This window comes from Macaca thibetana, chromosome 1 (assembly GCF_024542745.1).
Source record: "Macaca thibetana thibetana isolate TM-01 chromosome 1, ASM2454274v1, whole genome shotgun sequence".
In the NCBI taxonomy this organism is placed as follows: Eukaryota; Metazoa; Chordata; class Mammalia; order Primates; family Cercopithecidae; genus Macaca; species Macaca thibetana.
Window position 1 is genome coordinate 216,217,002 of NC_065578.1, and position 19,122 is coordinate 216,236,123.

General features: G+C 46.4%; 2 protein-coding genes across 3 annotated transcripts in view; both read left to right on the top strand.

Annotated features, from left to right (window-relative positions):
• EFCAB2 (EF-hand calcium binding domain 2) overlaps positions 1 to 19,122 on the top strand; it is a 483,350-nt gene that overhangs the window by 174,855 nt on the left and 289,373 nt on the right. The gene's annotated exons all lie outside the window — the stretch shown is intronic.
• The window catches only part of LOC126951220 (cytochrome c oxidase assembly protein COX20, mitochondrial), a 213,754-nt gene that overhangs the window by 165,104 nt on the left and 29,528 nt on the right, over positions 1 to 19,122 (top strand). Inside the window, exon 1 of one of the 2 annotated variants that reach the window (XM_050785160.1) lies at positions 13,806 to 13,809. The exons of the other annotated variant lie outside the window; for it this stretch is intronic. The gene's annotated coding sequence lies outside the window, so the exon portion shown is untranslated. Of the gene's footprint in view, positions 1 to 13,805; positions 13,810 to 19,122 lie in introns of those variants that run through there. 2 annotated transcript variants of the gene reach the window in all.

Below are 19,122 nucleotides of genomic sequence, written 5' to 3' on the forward strand. Positions count from 1 at the left end.
TAGTAGTGCCATTTTTTCACTTTTTATTTAATTTTTTTGAGACAAGGTCTCACTTTGTCACCAAGGCTGGAGTGCAGTGGCGCAATCACAGTTCACTGTAGCCTCAACCTTCCAGGCTCAAACAATCCTCCCACCTCAGCCTCCCGAGTAGCTGGGACTACAAGTGCATGCCACCATGCCTGGCTATTTTTTTTTTTTTTTTTTTGAGATGAGATCCCATTATGTTATCCAGCTGGTCTCGAGTTCCTGCACTCAAGCAGTCCACCCACCTCGGCCTCCCAAAGTCCTGGGATTACAGGTGTGAGCCACTGCACCCAGCTGAGTACTGCCATTTTAAAAAATGGGACAAGAACATTTACAAATACATTTAAAGGCTGGGTGTGGTGGCTCACGCCTGTAATCCCAGCACTCTGGGAGGCCGAGGCGGGTGGATCACCTTGAAGTCAGGAGTTGGAGATCAGCCTGACCAACATAGTGAAACCACGTATCTACCAAAAATACAAAAATTAACCGGTGTGGTGGTGTGTGCCTGTAATCCCAGCTACTCGGGAGGCTGAGGTGGGAGGATCACTTGAACCCAGGAGACAGAGGTTGCACTGAGCTGAGATGGTACCACTGCACTCAAGCCTGGGTGACACAGCGAGACTCTGTCTCAAACGAAAACAAAAAAACAAGCACACACATTTAAAAATGTTGTGTGGGCAAAGCACACAGAAAAAAAAAGCTTTTTAAGAAACATTTTTAGTTATTATATTAGTGATGGTAATATTAGTACTGCAGCTCCGACACTGTTATGAGTAATGTAGACAAATCAAATGAGCAAGGATGAGGTATTCTGATTCCATTCTAGATTCTGGTTTTGAGAATCATATTTTCAACGTGGAAGAACGTGTATACAGGATTCTCAAGATAGTAGAGGTTAAGTAAAATTCCCTATTGTTCTGAATCTGAATGTAAAGTATCAGTGCGAATGCATGAGGTATTTTCTATTCTCTTCATGTGTGTATATATGCAAAATCTTCACTGAAAAGGCCCAGAAACAAAGCAACGACCAGCACAGTAGCAATCAGCATCCTTATGCCCAGATTATTGTCTTCAAATACCATTTCCCACTAAAAGAAACAAATGCTTCATGAAGAAATGACTGATTCCCGGTTTGGGGCAGAAAATATACATTTTGACCTTTGTCATATCATCTAGTCCTGTCAGATAGGAACAAAACTACGAAGACCACTAGGGCCATGTAAAACGGATTCAGGAGCCAATGGGAAAAGGCATCCACCCACTAAAGATGAGACAATTTACGCTTCAGTAATTCCAAGGGACTGAAAATGATCAAACATATTTAAATCCATAAGTTCTTAATTATATTAAAAATTCTTCAAAATTTTTTAATCATCACATTTGGAGGATGTTAGGGAACCAATTCTTTTTTGGGGAGAGGAGGGTGGGGGACTCATTCCTTATCTTAGAAAACTTACGAGAGAAAAGAATCCAGTACTTTTCCCAACTTTCCTACATGGATTGTACCACTGGGTAACCTAATGGCAGATGAGAGGAGCCATCTCTTTATGAAAGTAATGCAACTAATAGACAGGCGAGCGCGGTGGCTCACACCTGTAATCCCAGCACTTTGGGAGGCCGAGGTGGGTGGATCATGAGGTCAGGAGATCAAGACCATCCTACCCAACATGGTGAAACCCCGTTTCTACTAAAAATACAAAAATTAGCCAGGTTTGGTGGCATGCACCTGTAGTCCCAGCTCCCCGGGAGGCTGAGGCGGGAGAATTGATTGAACCTGGGAGTCGGAGGTTGCAGTGAGCCGAGATTATGCCACTGCACTCCAGCCTAGCAACAGAGCAAGACTCCATCTCAAAAAAAAAAAAAAAAGTATTGCAACTAACAAATGAAAAAAAAAGTGGTAGAATTAGAGTATTACAATTCTGTAATTGCCAGTGGATTAATGGCTTTAGGCATTGGGCATCAGTGACTATTAACATAGCAAGAGAGTTTACCAATGTTTTGTGCTTTCTGATTTAAGATCCAATCGTGACTTAGTCTTGCCATAGAGTCTGAACCTAAGTTTCATCATACCTTGGGATCCAGCTGCTACATCGTAGGAAGTCCAGAACACGTTGAACTCCACCGAGAATACTTCATCAGTAACATCCAGATTGTGGGAAATTTCACAGGTCAAAGGATTCAGGTTTTTCAACAGATAAATTGTCAGGATAAGAAAGAGAGGGGAAACTTATAGCTTCAGAGACTTAAAATCATAACTAATTTTCAAAAAATAGCGATGGGGTCTTGTTATGGTGCCCAGGCTGGTCTCCAACCACTGCCTCAGCCTCCCAAAGTGTTGAGATTACAGGCATGAGCCACCACACCCAGCCACGATTTTTTTAAGTGGACACCCATAGAGTCCCAGGTGTTCACTATAAATAAATACAACCAAGTAATTGTCTTCGTGGTTTCTTGGCGGTGGTGGTGGTTGGGACATGACAGGGGTGGGGCCCATGGATGGTCCTCTCAGTGGCTTGCAAAATTCTATTCCTTGACCTGGATGGTAGTTACAAGGGTGTTTGCCTTCATTACGCTATACAATCATTTTTGTATGATTTTCTGTATTTATGTTTTATTTTCCCAAGAAAAAAGCCTTAAAAGAGTAAAAAGAAAGTAGATGGCAGAAATTTGTGGAATCTTCCCCCAGCAACATAAAAACGTGGGGGGTTTTTGTAACTTGGTGTTTACACTTTACAATTAATACTGTAATGAGAAATACTCGTGTGGGCCACTAGGGTGCACAATTTGTTGCCCGCAGCGTCTGCGGCGCTGGCACTGATGTAGGGGGGATGCTAAATGCTCCAGTAATGCCACCCGAGTCTCGGGATTAAGCAAGATTACGCATTGCCCTTTGAGCATGAGCTACATACCTCAGTGCCAATGCTGGTGAGTCGTGTTTGGAAAGTCAAATCCAACATGTAACATGCACATACAGGGTACACACTGAAAATACTGTAGCTTTATCCTCTTTTAAGATAAGGTTCAATTTACTTGAGTTATTAGAACAAAACCTCATAAACCATGGTAAAAAAGGAACCTCTAAACTTTTTTTTTTAGAGGAAGTCTCCCTCTGTCGCCCAGGCTGGTATGCAATGGCACAATCTTGGCTCACTGCAGCCTCTGCCTCCCGGGTTCAAGCGATTCTCCTGCCTCAGCCTCCAGAGTAGCTGGGATTACAGGCGCCCGCCACCACGCATGTCTAATTTTTGTATTTTTAGTAGAGACGGGGGTTTCACCATGTTGGTCAGGCTGGTCCCGAACCCCTGACTTCAAGTGATCCACCTGCCTTGGCCTCCTAAAGTGCCAGGATTACAGGCGTGAGCCACCGCGCTCAGCCCAAAACCCTGAAGACTTAGTGTGTGGAGAATGGAAGGTGAAAAGTTTTCGTGGTGGTCGTCTTCTTTTTTTTTGTTTGTTTGTTTTGAGACGGAGTCTGGCTCTGTCACCCAGGCTGGAGTGCAGTGGCGCGATCTCAGTTCACTGCAAGCTCCGCCTCCCGGGTTCCCGCCATTCTCCAGCCTCAGCCTCCCGAGTAGCTGGGACTACAGGCGCCGCCACTGCGCCCGGCTAGTTTTTTGCATTTTTAGTAGAGACGGGGTTTCACCGTGTTAGCCAGGATGGTCTCGATCTCCTGACCTCGTGATCCACCCGCCTCGGCCTCCCAGAGTGCTGGGATGACAGGCGTGAGCCGCCGCGCCCGGCCCGTGGTGGTCTTCTAATGAGACCACAGCCCACTGGTGGAGGAAGAGAAACGCGTGAGAGCTATTTGGAGCCTCCCTGAAAGGTGTCACTTTGCTGTGGATGGACCGAGAACCACACCGCGACGGGCCAGGCTTCGAGGGCCAACACGGAGTGAGAGATGGCCCTGCAGGGCCCCGGCTTGCGAGCGGCGGCGAGGCCAGTCACCACTAGCCATCTAAGAGCCGGCTTTCCTCCCTGCGGTGTGGAAAGGGCTGCCGGTCGCAGAATCTTAGTGGTACGAGCCCTGCCCCTCCGCTGAGAAAGCAGCTGTCCTGTCATCATCTTTCTCACAGGGGAAGAACAGGTGATACAGCTTCTTCCTGTTCGTAAATCACAGACCTCAGAGGCTTTGTATTGCTGAGGAAACAAAAAGTTTATGAATTGTTCACAGGCTGAGAAATAAGAAGCTTTGAGGTTTTTTTTTTTTTTTTTTTTTAAGACGGAGTCTCGCTCTGTCGCCCAGGCTGGAGTGCAGTGGCCGGATCTCCGCTCACTGCAAGCTCCGCCTCCCGGGTTCCCGCCATTCTCCCGCCTCAGCCTCCCGAGTAGCTGGGACTACAGGCGCCGCCACCGCGCCCGGCTAGTTTTTTGTATTTTTTTTAGTAGAGACGGGGTTTCACCGTGTTAGCCAGGATGGTCTCGATCTCCTGACCTCGTGATCCGCCCGTCTGGGCCTCCCAAAGTGCTGGGATTACAGGCTTGAGCCACCGCGCCCGGCCGAGGTTTTGTTTTTCCCACAAGGCTGCAATAAATAATACAGCAGTAAATCCTAACCTTTAGCTCTGATTGCTCTTATTTCACTTTGATGCCTTTCCAGCCGGCCCAAAAGTGTGGTGCTGTGATACACACAGTATGTGTGTATATGTGTATGTGTGTGTGTATATGTGTGTATGTATGTGTGTATATGTGTATGTGTATATATGTGTGTATGTGTGTATGTGTGTATGTGTGTATATATGTGTGTATGTGTGTATATGTGTGTGTATGTGTGTATATGTGTGTGTATGTATGTATGTGTTTATGTGTGTATATATGTGTGTGTATATGTGTGTATGTGTGTGTCTGTATGTGTATGTATGTGTGTGTATATGTGTGTGTGTATGTGTGTATGTATATGTTTGTGTATATATATGACTATTTTGTGAGATTTCACGTATGAGTTCATTAGCGGTGCCCTGGAATCACAGATCCTTCCTGCTGCGGTGATGGCGTCTTGGTGGCCCCGAGGTGGACTGCTGCTTGACTGTGAAGAAAGAAAAGAGGACAGGAGGGACCGCCAGGACCACATTGGAGAGCTGCAGTGAAAGAATCCTCACTCAATGGACACCATGGCTTTTTGCTAAGCCCTGGTTCTCTCTACGGACCCCATGCCTCATCTCCAGAGCCAAAACCCAGCCTTTCTCATTCAGGGACACCCACCAGAGCTTTGGGAACACATTTCTTTCTGGGTCTGTTAAGTACCCCCATAGGGTCCTGAAACTCCAGGCTGCTTCTTGCCCCTGCCAGCCTCAGGTCCCAGAGGCCCACTCCTGCGTCTAGGATGCCTTCGCCACCACGTCCTCTCCCAGCGCTTATGCAGCAGGTAAGTAAAGGGGCCCTGGCCTCTACAGAACCGAGGCAGCCTCCTAGTTCAGCCACTCTCATGTGACTGTGGCCAAACTATTTAACCTCCCTAAGCTTCTGTTCTCTCTTCCATTAAATATGGATGATAAGGATAATAATATTGACCTCATAAGGTGGTTGTGAGAGTTAAATGAGAAAAGATATTTAAAACTTAGGCGGGGTATGGTGGTTCATGCCTGTAATCCCAGTACTTTGGGAGGCTGAGGCAGGCAGATCACCGGAGGTCGGGAGTTCGAGACCAGCCCAACCATGGTGAAATCCCTAAAATAAAATAAAAATACAAAATTAGCCGGGCATGGTGGTGCATGCCTGTAATCCCATTGCACTATTGCACTGCAGCCTGGGCAACAAGAGCGAAACTCCGTCTCAAAAAATATATATATATATATATACACACACACACACACATATATATATATATATATATAAATAAACTTAGTGTCATTCCTGGCTTATAAATGGTAAGTACAATGTAGCTCTCACCTTTATGCCAGGTTTTAGAAACGCAGTTCCTTTCAACATGCTAAGGGGCACTGTAGGAGAGACTGCTGTATAGCTGTGAAGAAAGTCTCAGAGATGTAGTAGATTCTTAATAAATGCTAATAGATGAATGGATGGATGAGAGAATGTAGTGATCACTTCCCAATGATGAAGATTATGGCAAACATTGATTCTAAGCTCCTAGAAGATAGAAATCATGATTTAATTCTTTTTATTTTTTTCTTTAAGACAGAGTCTCACTCATTGCCCAGGTTGGAGTGCAGTGGTGTGGTCACGGCTCACTGCACCCTCAATCTCCCTGGGCTCCGGTGATCTTCCCACATCGGCCTCCTGAGCAGCTGAGACTACAGGTGCATGCCACCACGCTCAGCTAATTTTTCTATTGTTTTTAAAAGATGGGGTTCTGCCATGTTGCCCAGGCTGGCCTCCAACTCTTGCGCTCAAGCAATCCTCCTGCCTTGGCCTCCCGAAGTGTACAGTCATGTGTCACTTACGAATGGAGACACATTCTGAAAAAATGCATCATGCTGCGATTTCGTAATTGTGTGAACATCACAGAGTGTACCTACACACGCCTAGATGATACAGCCTCCTACCACACACCTAGACTATATGGTACAGCCAATTGCTCCTAGGTTACAAACCTATACAGCATGTTACTATACCGAATACTGCAGGCAGTCATAACACAATGGGAAGTATCTGTGTATCTAAATATATCTGAACACACCTAGACTCTATGGTACAGCCAATTGCTCCTAGGTTACAAACCTATACAGCATGTTACTATACCGAATACTGCAAGCAGTCATAACACAATGGGAAGTATCTGTGTATCTAAATATATCTGAACATAGAGAAGGTACAGTAAAAATACAGTATTATAATCTTATGGGATTCTAAGATTATAATCTTACCATAATATAATCTTGTATATTTGGTCCATCCTTGACAGAAACATTGTTATGTGGCATGTAACTGGCCAACATGGTGAAACCCCAACTCTACTAAAAACACAAAAATTAGCCAGGCATGGTGGTGGACGCCTGTAATCTCAGCTACTCGGGAGGCTGAGGCAGGAGAATCGCTTGAACCTGGAAGGCAGAGGTTGCAGTGAGCCAAGATTGCGCCATTGCGCTCCAGCCTGGGCGACAGAATGAGACTCTGTCTCAAGAAAAAAATATATATATACATGTGGCATGTATAACTCTTTGAATCAAAAAAAAGTGAAAAGATGACCCCAAAAAAATAGATTATGAGGCCGGACATGGTGGCTCATGCCTGTAATCCCAGCACTTCAGGAGGCCAAGGTGGGCAGATCACTTGAGGTCAGGAGTTCAAGACCAATCTGGTCAACACAGCGAAACCCTGTCTCTACTAAAAATATAAAAATTAGCTGGGCGTGGTTGGCGCATGCCTGTAATCCCAGTTACTCGGGAGGCTGAGGCAGGAGAATTGCTTGAACCCGGGAGGCGGAGGTTGCAGTGAGACAAGATCATGCCACTACACTCCAGCCTGGGTGACAGGGCGAGACTCCATCTCCAAAACAAAACAAAACAAAATTATGAAGAGACTATGCTTAGACTAGGGACTGGGATGCAACACAGGTTCAATCTTCCTAGAGTAAATCTTTAATAAAGTATACACACAGAAAAGTGCCCAAATCATAAGTGACCAGCTAAACGACCTTTTACAGTGTGAGTACGCATCTGTGATCAACACCCACAAGAACATTGCCAGCGCCCAGCACTGCTGCCCTCCCACTCACTGACCCGCCTTCCAACTTCTAGGGCATAGATTTTTGTTTTTGAACTACGGATTTTTTGGTTTTGTTTTTTGAGGGTTTTTGTTTGTTTGTTTGTTGTTTTTTGTTTTTTCTTGAGACAGAGTCTCATTCTGTCGCCCAGGCTGGAGCGCAATGGCGCAATCTTGGCTCACTGCAACCTCTGCCTCCCAAGTTCAAGCGATTCTCCTGCCTCAGCCTCCCGAGTAGCTGAGATTACAGGCATCCACCACCATGCCTGGCTAATTTTTGTGTTTTTAGTAGAGTTGGGGTTTCACCATGTTGGCCAGTCTGGTCTCCAACTCCTGACCTCAAGGGATCTGCCTGCCGCAACCTCCCAAAGTGCTGGGACTACAGGTGTGAGCCACCTCGCCCGGCCTGTTTTTTAACTTTGGATAAATGGTAACCTACAGTGTACACATTTTTCTGTCTGCCTTCTTTTCGTTCAACCTTCTATTTCTGAGATTCACCAAGGTTGTCCCATTAAGTTCTAGACTTAAATAGTATACATGTTGTAGGGTTATTACTGACAAATAACATGGCAGAATGGAAAAGAACATGAAAGCAAAACCCCTGCAACCCATTAATATATGTTTCATTTAATGACAGTAACTCTACTGACAAAGGACAAGAAGCAATGACACCTGGCCGGACGCAGTGGCTCACACCTGTAATCCCAGCACTTTGGGAGGCTGCGGCGGGCAGATCACTTGAGGTCAAGAGTTCAAGACCAGCCTGGCCAACATGGTGAAACTCCATCTCTACCAAAAACTACAAAAATTAGTTGGGAGTGGTGGAGGGCACCTGTAATCCCAGCTACTCGGGAGGCTGAGGCAGGAGAATCGCTTGAACCTGGGAGGCCAGGTGGTTGCAGTGAGCCAAGGTTGTGCTGCAGCACTCCAGCCTGGATGACAGAGTGAGACTCCATCTCAAGAAAAAAAAAAAAGCAATGACACCGACTAGCAATGACTATTCTTAGTGCCTAGATTGTAAATGTCCTAATTTGAATATTAATATGAATTCATGAGTTTTGAAATTTTTTTCTACCTCTGCCCACTGGAAGAGCCTAGACGAAATGGTTCTCAGTAGCAGTGAGCTCTCCTGGGGCCCGGTTCTTGGGTTCCAAATACTATATCCACCAGGAGAGGCTGGGTGCACTGGCTCACGCTTGTAATCCCAGCACTTTGGGAGGCTGGGGTGGGCAGATCATGAAGTCAGGAGTTCGAGACCAACCTGGCCGACATGGTGAAACCCCGTCTCTTCTAAAGATACAAAAACTTAGTGAGGCGTGGTGGCGCGTGCCTGTAATCCCAGCTACTTGGGAGACTGAGGCAGGAGAATCGCTTGAACCCGGGAGGCGGAGGTTGCAGTGAGCCAAGATGACACTCCAGCCTGGGTGACAGGGCGAGACTCCATCTCAAAAAAAAAAAAAAAAAAAAAGAAAGAAAGAAAAGAAAATGTACAAGATGTTCCAGGGATATCCTTTGTGTCAGAAAGTAAGACAACTTGGGTCCGCAAGGAGCCACTGACTGGGAAACAAGTCTTTGAAATTTAAATAAATAGAAAGAAAAAAAAAGGAAGGAAGGAAACTATCAAAGCCCTTTTGAATCTTATCAGAGATACAGGAACCAATTAGATGAAGTAAAAAATGGAACAATTTCAGCATCAGAAAGAATAATCACTATAATGGATTGAAAACAACAAAATTATAAAATTTATATAAAATATACATAAAAACTTATATTAAATTTATATAAAATGTAATGATACATCATTATATCAAGTCCTCTCCACCCCCACGAAAAATCCCTCATTGTTGTCTTTGGAGGTTGCAGAGGGACAAACACATTGTGCTGAAAATTGGCAAATGAAAGGAATGAGTCAAGCATTTATCCTGTGTCTTCCCATACACTCTCTACAGTCTGTAGCTTGCTTTCTTTTCTTTCTCTTCCTTCTTTCTTTCTCTCTCTTTCTTTCTTTTCTCTTTCTTTCTTTTTCTTTCTCTCCCTTGCCTGCCTGCCTGCCTGCCTTCCATCCTTCCTTCCTTCCTTCCTCCCTCCCTCCCTCCTTTCCTTCCTTCCTTCTCTCTTTTTCTTTGTTTCTTTCCTCTTTTTAGAGAGATGGGGTCTCACTATGTTGCCCAGGCTGGTCTCAAGTTCCCGGTTTCAAGTGATTCTCGCACCTCAGCCTCCCAAAGCACTGGGATTACAGGCATGAGCCACACGCCCAGGAGTCTGTATTTCAAAGTAACCAAAGAGTTCATAAAGGAAAGTTTTTTTTTTTTTTTTTTTTTGAGACAGTCTCACTCTGTTGCCCAGGCTGGAGAAAAGACATCCACTTACTGAAACTGAAAAAGAACTTTCCTGGCCGGGCACGGTGGCTCACGCCCGTAATCCCAGCACTGTGGGGGGCCAAGGTGGGTGAATCACCTGAGGTCAGGAGTTCGAGACCAGCCTGGCCAACATGGTGAAACCCCGTTTCTACCAAAAATACAAAAATTAGCCGGGCATGGTGGGCACCTGTAATTCCAGCTACTCAGGAGGCTGAGGCAGGAGAATCACTTGAACCCGGGAGGTGGAGGTTGCAGTGAGCCCAGATCACACCACTGCACTCCAGCCTGGATGACAGAGCAAGACTTTGTCTCAAAAAATTAAATAAATAAATGACATTGGGGAATGGCAGGTAAGGGGAGTGATTAAAATAGGCTTAAAAGGCTGGGTGCAGTGGCTCGCACCTGTAATCCCAGCATTTTGGGAGGCTGAGGCTGGTGGATCACCTGAGGTCAGGAGTTGGAGACCAGCCTGGCCAACATGGTGAAACCCCATCTCTACTAAAAATACAAAAATTAGACAGGCGTGGTGGCAGGTACCTGTAGTCCCAGCTACTCAGGAGGCTGAGGAAGGAGGATCACTTGAACCCAGGAGGTGGAGGTTGTAGTGAGCGGAGATCGTGCCCCTGCACTCCAGCCTGGGCAACAGAGACTCCATCTCAAATTAAAATAAAATAAAATAAAGTAGGCTTAAAAGAGGCTGCAACCAAAGACAATTTGTGGCACTTATCTGGGTTCTGATTTGAATGAAACAATTATAAATGTTCCACATACAGGGAAATGTGAACATGAAGTGGGTTTTAGCTGATACTATTGGTAATTTTATTATATAATAATAATACCATTGAAGTTATTTCTCTCTCTCCCTCTTTTTTTTTTTTTTTTTTTTTTTTTTTTTTTGAGAGTGCCTTGCTCTTGTTGCCCAGGCTGGAGTGCAATGGCACGATCTCCGCTCACTGCAACCTCTGCCTCCCGGGTTCAAGCGATTCTCCACGCCTGGCTAATTTTTGTATTTTTAGTAGAGATTGGGTTTCACCATGTTGGTCAGGTTGGTCTCAAACTCCTGACCTCATGATCTACCCACCTCGGCCTCCCAAAGTGCTAGGATTACAGGTGTGAGCCACCACACCTGGCCTCTCTCTCTCTTTTTAAAATATACTTTTGTAGAGACAGGCTCTCTCTATGTTGTCCAGGCCAGTCTCAAACTCAGGACATCCTCCCTCCTCAGCCTCGCAAAGTGCAGATTTGGGATTATAGGCAGGAGCAATGGTGCCAGCCTTAAGTTGTTGTTTTTAATGCCCGTATGTCTCAGAGATAGCTACTAAAGCATTTATGGCAAAGTCATACGATGAATATTATTTGCTTTAAAATATTCTAGTAAAAAGAGCGGAGGGAAACAGAAGAAATAAGGTGAGCCAAACGTTGGGTGTTGAGGCTGGCTCAAGAATGTTTGAGTACTCACTATGTTATTTCCTTTATTGGGGGCATTTTTGAAATTTTCCAAAATAAAAAAAAATTAAATTTTATCCCACATTTAAACGTATGTGATTGGTGTAAACTACATTAAAATCTCATGAATTTTGGCGAATGGAAATGAAGGCCAGAGTAGGAGGAACACAGCAGAGAGGGAGGCTGGGTGGAAGAGACAGCAGATGAGCTGAGTCTGAAAGATGTCAAGTTGAAGTGCCTGTGAGAGATGCAGGGACAGTCGCCGGGCAGGGAGCTGGGCAGCAGTGTCTGGCGTTCAGAAAAGGGGATGAGGCCACAGGCTGACACCGGAAGCCACGCGCCTGTGGATGGTGGCTACAGTTCTGGGAAGGGTGGGCAGTGTAAGAAGGAAGATCAGGGCCCTGGCAAAGCCCCAAGGAGGAAAAGCTGACAAAGAAAAGCTCAACTAAGGGCTGGGCATGGTGACTCACGCCTGTAATCCCAGCCCTTTGGGAGGCCAAGGCTGGTGGATCACCTGAGGTCAGGAGTTTGAGACCAGCCTGCCCAAAATGGTGAAACCCCATCTCTACTAAAAATACAAAAATTAGCCAGGCATGATGGTGGACGTCTGTAATCCCAGCTACTTGGGAGACTGAGGCAGGAGAATCACTTGAACCCAGGAGGCAGAGGTTGCAGTAAGCTGAGATCACACCACTCCACTTCAGCCTGGACGACGGAGCGAGACTCCGTCTCAAAAAAATTAAAAAAAAAAAAGTCAACTAGAGGCTGGAGATCAACCAAGATGAGCACCAAAAATAGTGTCATCGAAGTTTAGGGACATGAGTGTTTCAAGAAAGAAATAAACCACAGTGTCAGAGAGGGTTGGTCAAAATAAAGACTTGAAAATGGGCCTTGGAGAATTCTTATGTTTTTGCAACACATACTGAAATATTTAGGGATAAATGATACGCTGTCTGGTGTTTTCATTAAACTTATCCAGGGTGAGGTGAGAGGGAGCAGGTGGGGATGGTGGCAACAAGATTGGCCGTGAGTTGTGACTACTGACGCCGCGCATGAAGCACGTGGGAGTTCACTGCACTGTTCCTTCCACCTATATGGATGTTTGAAATTTCCCATAATGAAGGCTTTTTTATGTTTCCATAACAGTTATTAGCCTGTGGATTTCTCATTACAGAGACCACCAGTAACCTCTGCGTGGGTAGTTTGGGTGGCCTATGAAGACAGAGGCCAGGCTGAACGGATGAAGGAGTAAGTAAAGGTCAAGTTCTCAAGACAGTGGGGAAGGCAACAGACAGCTTGTTCAAGAAATTTAACTCTGAAGGGGAGAAGGGGCAAGGGAGTAGATAGGGGAGGATGTGAGGTCGAAGACGGTATTTTATTCTTCAGACTGGAGGGACTAGAACTTGGTTATAGCCTGATAGGGCTGAGCCAGCAGACTGGAAAGTTTTTGAAAAAGGAGGGAGCCCGAGAAAGTAGGAAGGGATGGGCGGGAGGTTCCAGATGAAGAAACTGGCCTTAAATTTGATAACAGCTCTTCCTCTGGTACAGAAGAAACGGAGAAGAAAGTGGGCAAGGAGGCCGAGGTGGGAGGATAGGTTGAGAACAGGAGTTTGAGACCGGCCTGCACCATAGCAAGACACTGTCTCTACACAAGCAAAATAAAAATTGGTTGTGTGTCGTGTAGTTCCAGGTACTTGGGAGGCTGAGGTCGGAGGATTCCTTGACCCCCAAGAGTTTGAGGCTGCAGTGAGCTATGATTGCACCACTGTACTCCAGCCTGGGTGAAAGAGGGAGACCCTGTCTCAAAAAGAAAGAAAAGAAAAGAAAAGGAAAGAAAAGCAAGGAAAGGGAAGGAAAGGGAAGGAAAGGGAAGGAAAAGGAAGGAAAGGGAAGGAAAGGAAAGAAAGGAAGGTGAGTGAGGGCACAGGTGGTCAAAGGTGAGTGATGGGGCATACTCCTGGCAGGTAGCTTTTCTCTTCCCTCTTGACTGGATGGTGAGGACATTCACTAAGAGTGGGAGTGAGGCCGGGTGCGGTGGCTCATGCCTGTAATCTCAGCACTTTGGGAGGCTGAGGCAGACGAATCACTTGAGGTCAAGAGTTCAAGATCAGCCTGGCCAGCATGGTGAAACCCCATCTCTACTGAAAATACAAAAATTAGCTGGGTGTGGTGGCGCACGCTTGTAATCCCAGCTACTTGGGAGGCTGAGGCACGAGAATCACTGGGACCCATGAGGTGGAGGTTGCAGTGAGCCGAGATCACACCACTGCACTCCAGCCTGGATGACGGAGCGAGACTCTATCACAAAAAAAAGGGGGGGGGTGGGGAGTGGAGGCGAAGAAGCTTGAGGCCAGAAATAGTGGAGCAAGGCGTGGTGGCACAGGTCTGTAATCCCGGCGACTCAGGAGGCCAACATGAGAGGATCACTTGAGCCCAGGAGTTTGCGACCAGCCTGAGCAACATGATGAGACTGTCTCTACAAATTTTTTTTTTTTTTTATTTTTTAGATGGAGTCTTGCTCTGTCGCCCAGGCACACTGCAACCTCTGCCTCCCGGGTTCAAGAGATTCTCCTGCCTCAGCAGATTACAGGCACCTGCCACCATGCCCAGTCAATTTTTGTATTTTTAGTAGAGATGGAGTTTCACCATATTGGCCAGGCTGGTCTTGAACTCCTGACCTCATGATCCGCCCACCTCGGCCTCCCAAAGTGCCGGGATTACAGGCGTGAGCCACCGTGCCCGGCCAAGAAATTTTTTTTTTTTTTTTTTTTTTTTTTTTTTTTTTTTTTGAGACGGAGTCTTGCTCTGTCACCCAGTCTGGAGTGCAGTGGCCGGATCTCAGCTCACTGCAAGCTCCGCCTCCCGGGTTCACGCCATTCTCCTGCCTCAGCCTCCTGAGTAGCTGGGACTACAGGCGCCCGCCACCTCGCCCGGCTAGTTTTTTGTATTTTTTAGTAGAGACGGGGTTTCACCGTGTTAGCCAGGATGGTCTCGATCTCCTGACCTCGTGATCCGCCCGTCTCGGCCTCCCAAAGTGCTGGGATTACAGGCTTGAGCCACCGCGCCCGGCCGAAATTTTTTTAAACTACCCAGGTATGGTGGTGCACACCTCTGGTCCTAACCAGTCAGGAGGCTGAGGTGAGAGGATGGCTTGAGCCCAGGAATTCAAGGTTTCAGTGAGCTCTGATCAGGTTAGTGCATACTCCAGCCTAGGCAACAGAGCAAGACCTTGTCAAAACAAAATGAAACAAAACAACAAACAAAAAACAAAAAAAACACACCAACAAACACAAAACAAAACAAAACAGCCTAGGCATGGTGACTCATGCCTGTAATCCCAGCACTTTGGGAGGCTGAGATGGGAGGCTCACTTGAGGTCAGGAGTTCAAGACCAGGCTGGCCCACATGGTGACAACCTCTCTCTGCTAAAAATACAAAAATTAGCCAGGTGTGGTGGCACACACCTATAATTCCAGCTACTTGGAAGGCTGAGGCAGGAGAATCGCTTGAACCCAGGAGGTGGAGGCTGCAGTGAACCAATATTGCACTATTGCGTTACAGTCTGGGTGACAGAGCAAGACTCTGACTCAAAAAGAAAAAATCTAAAAATAAAAAAAAAAAAAAAAAAAGCATGAAGAATATTTGAAAATGAGAGAGTTCACTAGAAAACACTGTGAAGCAGTGTCAAGGATCCAAATGACATGAGTGGACATGAAAACGACACGCCCTGTTTTGTGAAATTTTCCAGCAATACTCAGCAGCCTGATTCTGAGCTCACAAGGAGGTCCAGGCTCATCCCACTGCTGGAGGGTTACCAAGGATGTGGATAGGATAATTGAACAAGAGAGTCGAGACCTGTAGTTCTTCAATGTTGCCGAACAAATTACATCCAAACTTAGCAACTTAAAACAGCAAGATTTCTCATCGCACACAGGCTCTGAGGGTCAGGAATCCTGGAGCAGCTAAGCTGGACAGCTCCTGCCCAAGGTCTCTCACGGGGCTGGGGTCCTCTTCAGGCTTGCCAGGGCGGAGGACCTGCTCCTGAGCTCACTGGCACGGTTGTTGGCAGGCTTGGGTTTACCGCTGATTATTGGCAGGAGGCCTCGCCACTTGGGCTCCCCACAGGGCTGCTTACAACATGGTGCCGAGTTTCTCCCAGAGTGAAACTCTGACGAGAAAAACAGAGAGCCCCAGCCTAAGACGGTGGCATTTCACAGCACAACGCATCATCTCAACATTTTTACTTGCCTTTGCCCATCGCCCATCAGCTTCCTGAAAGCGGGGACTGAGTGTGTCTGTCTTGTCCACTGCTGTACCCTTAGAGGAATGCTAGGCACATAGCAGATGATCGATTTTTTTTTTTTTTTTTTTTTTTTTTTTTTTGAGATGGAGTCTTGCTCTGTCGCTAGGCTGGAGTGCAGTGGTGTCATCTCGGCTCACTGCAACCTCCGCCTCCCGGGTTCAAATGATTCTCCTGCCTCAACCTCCCAAGTAGCTGGGAATACAGGTGCTCTAATTTTTGTATTTTTAGTAGAGATGGGGTTTCACCATGTTGGCCAGGCTGGTCTCGAACTCCTGACCTTCTGATCCACCCGCCTCGGCCTCCCAAAGTGTTGGGATTACAGGTGTGAGCCACTGGGCCTGGCTTTTTTTTTTTTTTTTTTGAGATGGTCTCACTCTGTTGCCCAGGCTGGAGTGCAGAGGCATGATTATAGCTCCCTGCAGCCTCAAACTCCTGGGCTCAAGCATTCCTCCCACCTCAGCCTCCTGAGTAGCTGGGATTACAGGTGTGAACCCTGAAAATCCGAGACAGGTTCCAGTTAACTTAGAAAGTTTATTTTACCGGCCGGGCGCAGTGGCTCACGCCTGTAATCCCAGCACTTTGGGAGGCTGAGACGGGTGGATCACGAGGTCAGGAGATCGAGACCATCCTGGCTAACACGGTGAAACCCCGTCTCTACTAAAAAATACAAAAAACTAGCCGGGCGAGGTGGCGGGCGCCTGTAGTCCCAGCTACTCGGGAGGCTGAGGCAGGAGAATGGCGTGAACCTGGGGGGCGGAGCTTGCAGTGAGCTGAGATCCGGCCACTGCACTCCAGCCTGGGCGACAGAGCGAGACTCCGTCTCAAATAAATAAATAAATAAATAAATAAATAAAAATGGGCAACCAGCAGCCCTCGGGGCTGCACTGTCTATGGAGTAGCCTTTCTTTTATTCCTTTACTTTCCTAATAAACTTGCTTTCACTTTATGGACTTGCCCTGAATTATTTCTTGTGCGAGATCCAAGAACCCTCTACTGGGGTCTGGGTCAGTACCCCTTTTTGGTAACATCTTTCTGGTGATCACAGAAGAGACTATAGTGTGGAAACCCTGACCCAAAGGCTAACTTTGAGCTGGGTGTGGTGGCACGCACCTGTAATCCCAGCTAGTCAGGAGGCTGAGGCAGCAGAATCACTTGAATCCCAGTGACAGAGGTTGCAGTGAGCTGAGATCGCACCACTGCACTCCAGCCTGAGCGACAGAGCAAGACTGTCTCAAACAAACAAACAAACAACAACAACAACAACAACAAAACACAAAGGCGAACTTTGGGTAAGTGATGGGGTTCAGTAACATCTTTCTGGCAAACCATGGAAGGGACGATACTGAAGAAACCCCCTGACCCGAAGGAAATAGATTGAAGCACTGACTGGCCGACTCTGGGTAAGTGGTGGGGCACTCTGGTAAAGGATGGGGTTGAATTAGAGGCCCGACTTAGGGGCATTAGAGTCTCTCCTAAGACAGAGTGGGATAGAGGCCCCCCTTAATAAAAGGCAAGGATGTGGTGAAACCCTGTCTCTACTAAAAATACAAAACATTAGCCAGCCATGGTGGCAGGTGCCTGTAATCCCAGCTACTTGGGAGGCCGAGGCAGGAGAATCGCCTGAACCTAGGACGCCGAAGTTGCAGTGAGCCGAGATCATGCCACTGCACTCCAGCCTGAGCAACAAGAGCAAAACACGGTCTCAAAAAATAAAGGCAAGGATGCTTGACCGACCTTGGGTTAGAAGCCCAACTTGGGAGGGTTAGAGTCCTTTCTTAGATTTAGGGGGTCACAGGCCCTTCTCAGTAAAGCCCCTTTCAGCTAAGAACGGGTTTGGCACTATGGGATGTTAACTGCTGTTGTCTTTACATTAATCTGCCTTGCACTCTTTGCTGATAACTGTGGGTGACAGGATTAAGCGTGTACAGGATCATGGGACATGGGGAGCTTTTTTCTCCCTAAAAGGGGAAACTTGAGAGCTGATGGGACTTCTGGAACAGATCCCTTCACTACAGACAAGCAGCCGCCTGAACTTTTCAGGGTCACTGCAATGGGTGGGTCTTTCTCTGGCTCTCTGAGCGCCTCACCTTCCCCACCCTGCCTCAGGCGATGCTTTCCTCTCTCTGTACAAACAGATTAAATGGTAAAAATCTCCTCTATGAAGTTGTGATAAATGGAAGAAAGGATTTGCAAGGCTAATCTTAAACTGTAGTGAATCTGGTGTGCTTTGCGTGTCTTTCTGTGTTCTGTGATGGAGAGAAGTATCTTAGGACAGAATGAGGGCCTAGGACACCCGTAAGCCCGCTGTTCAGGGACGGGTCAGTTAAAAACTTTGGCCGGGCATGGTGGCTCACGCCTGTAATCCCAGCACTTTGAGAGGCTGGGGCGGGCAAATCACAAGGTCAGGAGTCCGAGACCAGCCTGACCAACACGGTGAAACCCTGTCTCTACTAAAAATACAAAAATTAGCTGGGTGTGGTGGCGGGTGCCTGTAATCCCAGCTACTCAGGAGGCTGAGGCAGGAGAATCGCTTGAACCGGGGAGGTGGAGGTTGCAGTGAGCCGAGATTGCACCACGGTACTCCAGCCTGGGCCACAGAGTGAGGCTCTGTCTCAAAAAAAAAAAAACCTTTGCTGCAGGTAGCTGTAAAAAACTGGATGAGGTTTCCTTCTTGTCTTGTATGTCCTTGGGAGCTTGGCCTTGTAACCATGTGGCTGTGCTCTCTCTTTTCACAATGGCAGCCTGGGTTCGGGGCCTGTTCCTGGCTTAGGGAATGAGGATTTTATCTTCTGTCTGTCTGCTTATGTATATGTGTCGTGTGTGTGATGTTTACATATAAAAGAGCTTGGGTTGATCGGCTTAAAAACAAGTGCTTAAATCAAATATTTTGACAGAAAAGTATAAAGTCTAATGCCTTTTAGTTCATGTGACTTAAGTAATCTTTGGGAAATAAAGATCGTTTTAAAGATTATTGGTAAAATAAAAATATCTTCAAAAAGGTAAATATTTGGTCTAAATTACGCAGGTCAGATATTGTTTGCTAAATGCTTTAAGGTTATAAACTGCTTCTCTGACTTTTGGAAATTGTTCAATTTACCTACCTTGCTGTGTATGAACATATCGGCTAAAGTTAAAGGGGTATTATTCAGTTTCTCCATAAATTAAACATTGGAAAAAAAACACAACAGGTTTTTCCTAAAGCAAAAAATTTGCTTATGATCTGCTGTTTAACAAAATTTGTAAAGGGTTATAAAAAGTTTATGAGAATCTTACAAACATTAAAATTCGGTAAATATGTCTAGAAGGTTTTATTAAGAATTGGGTTTGGCT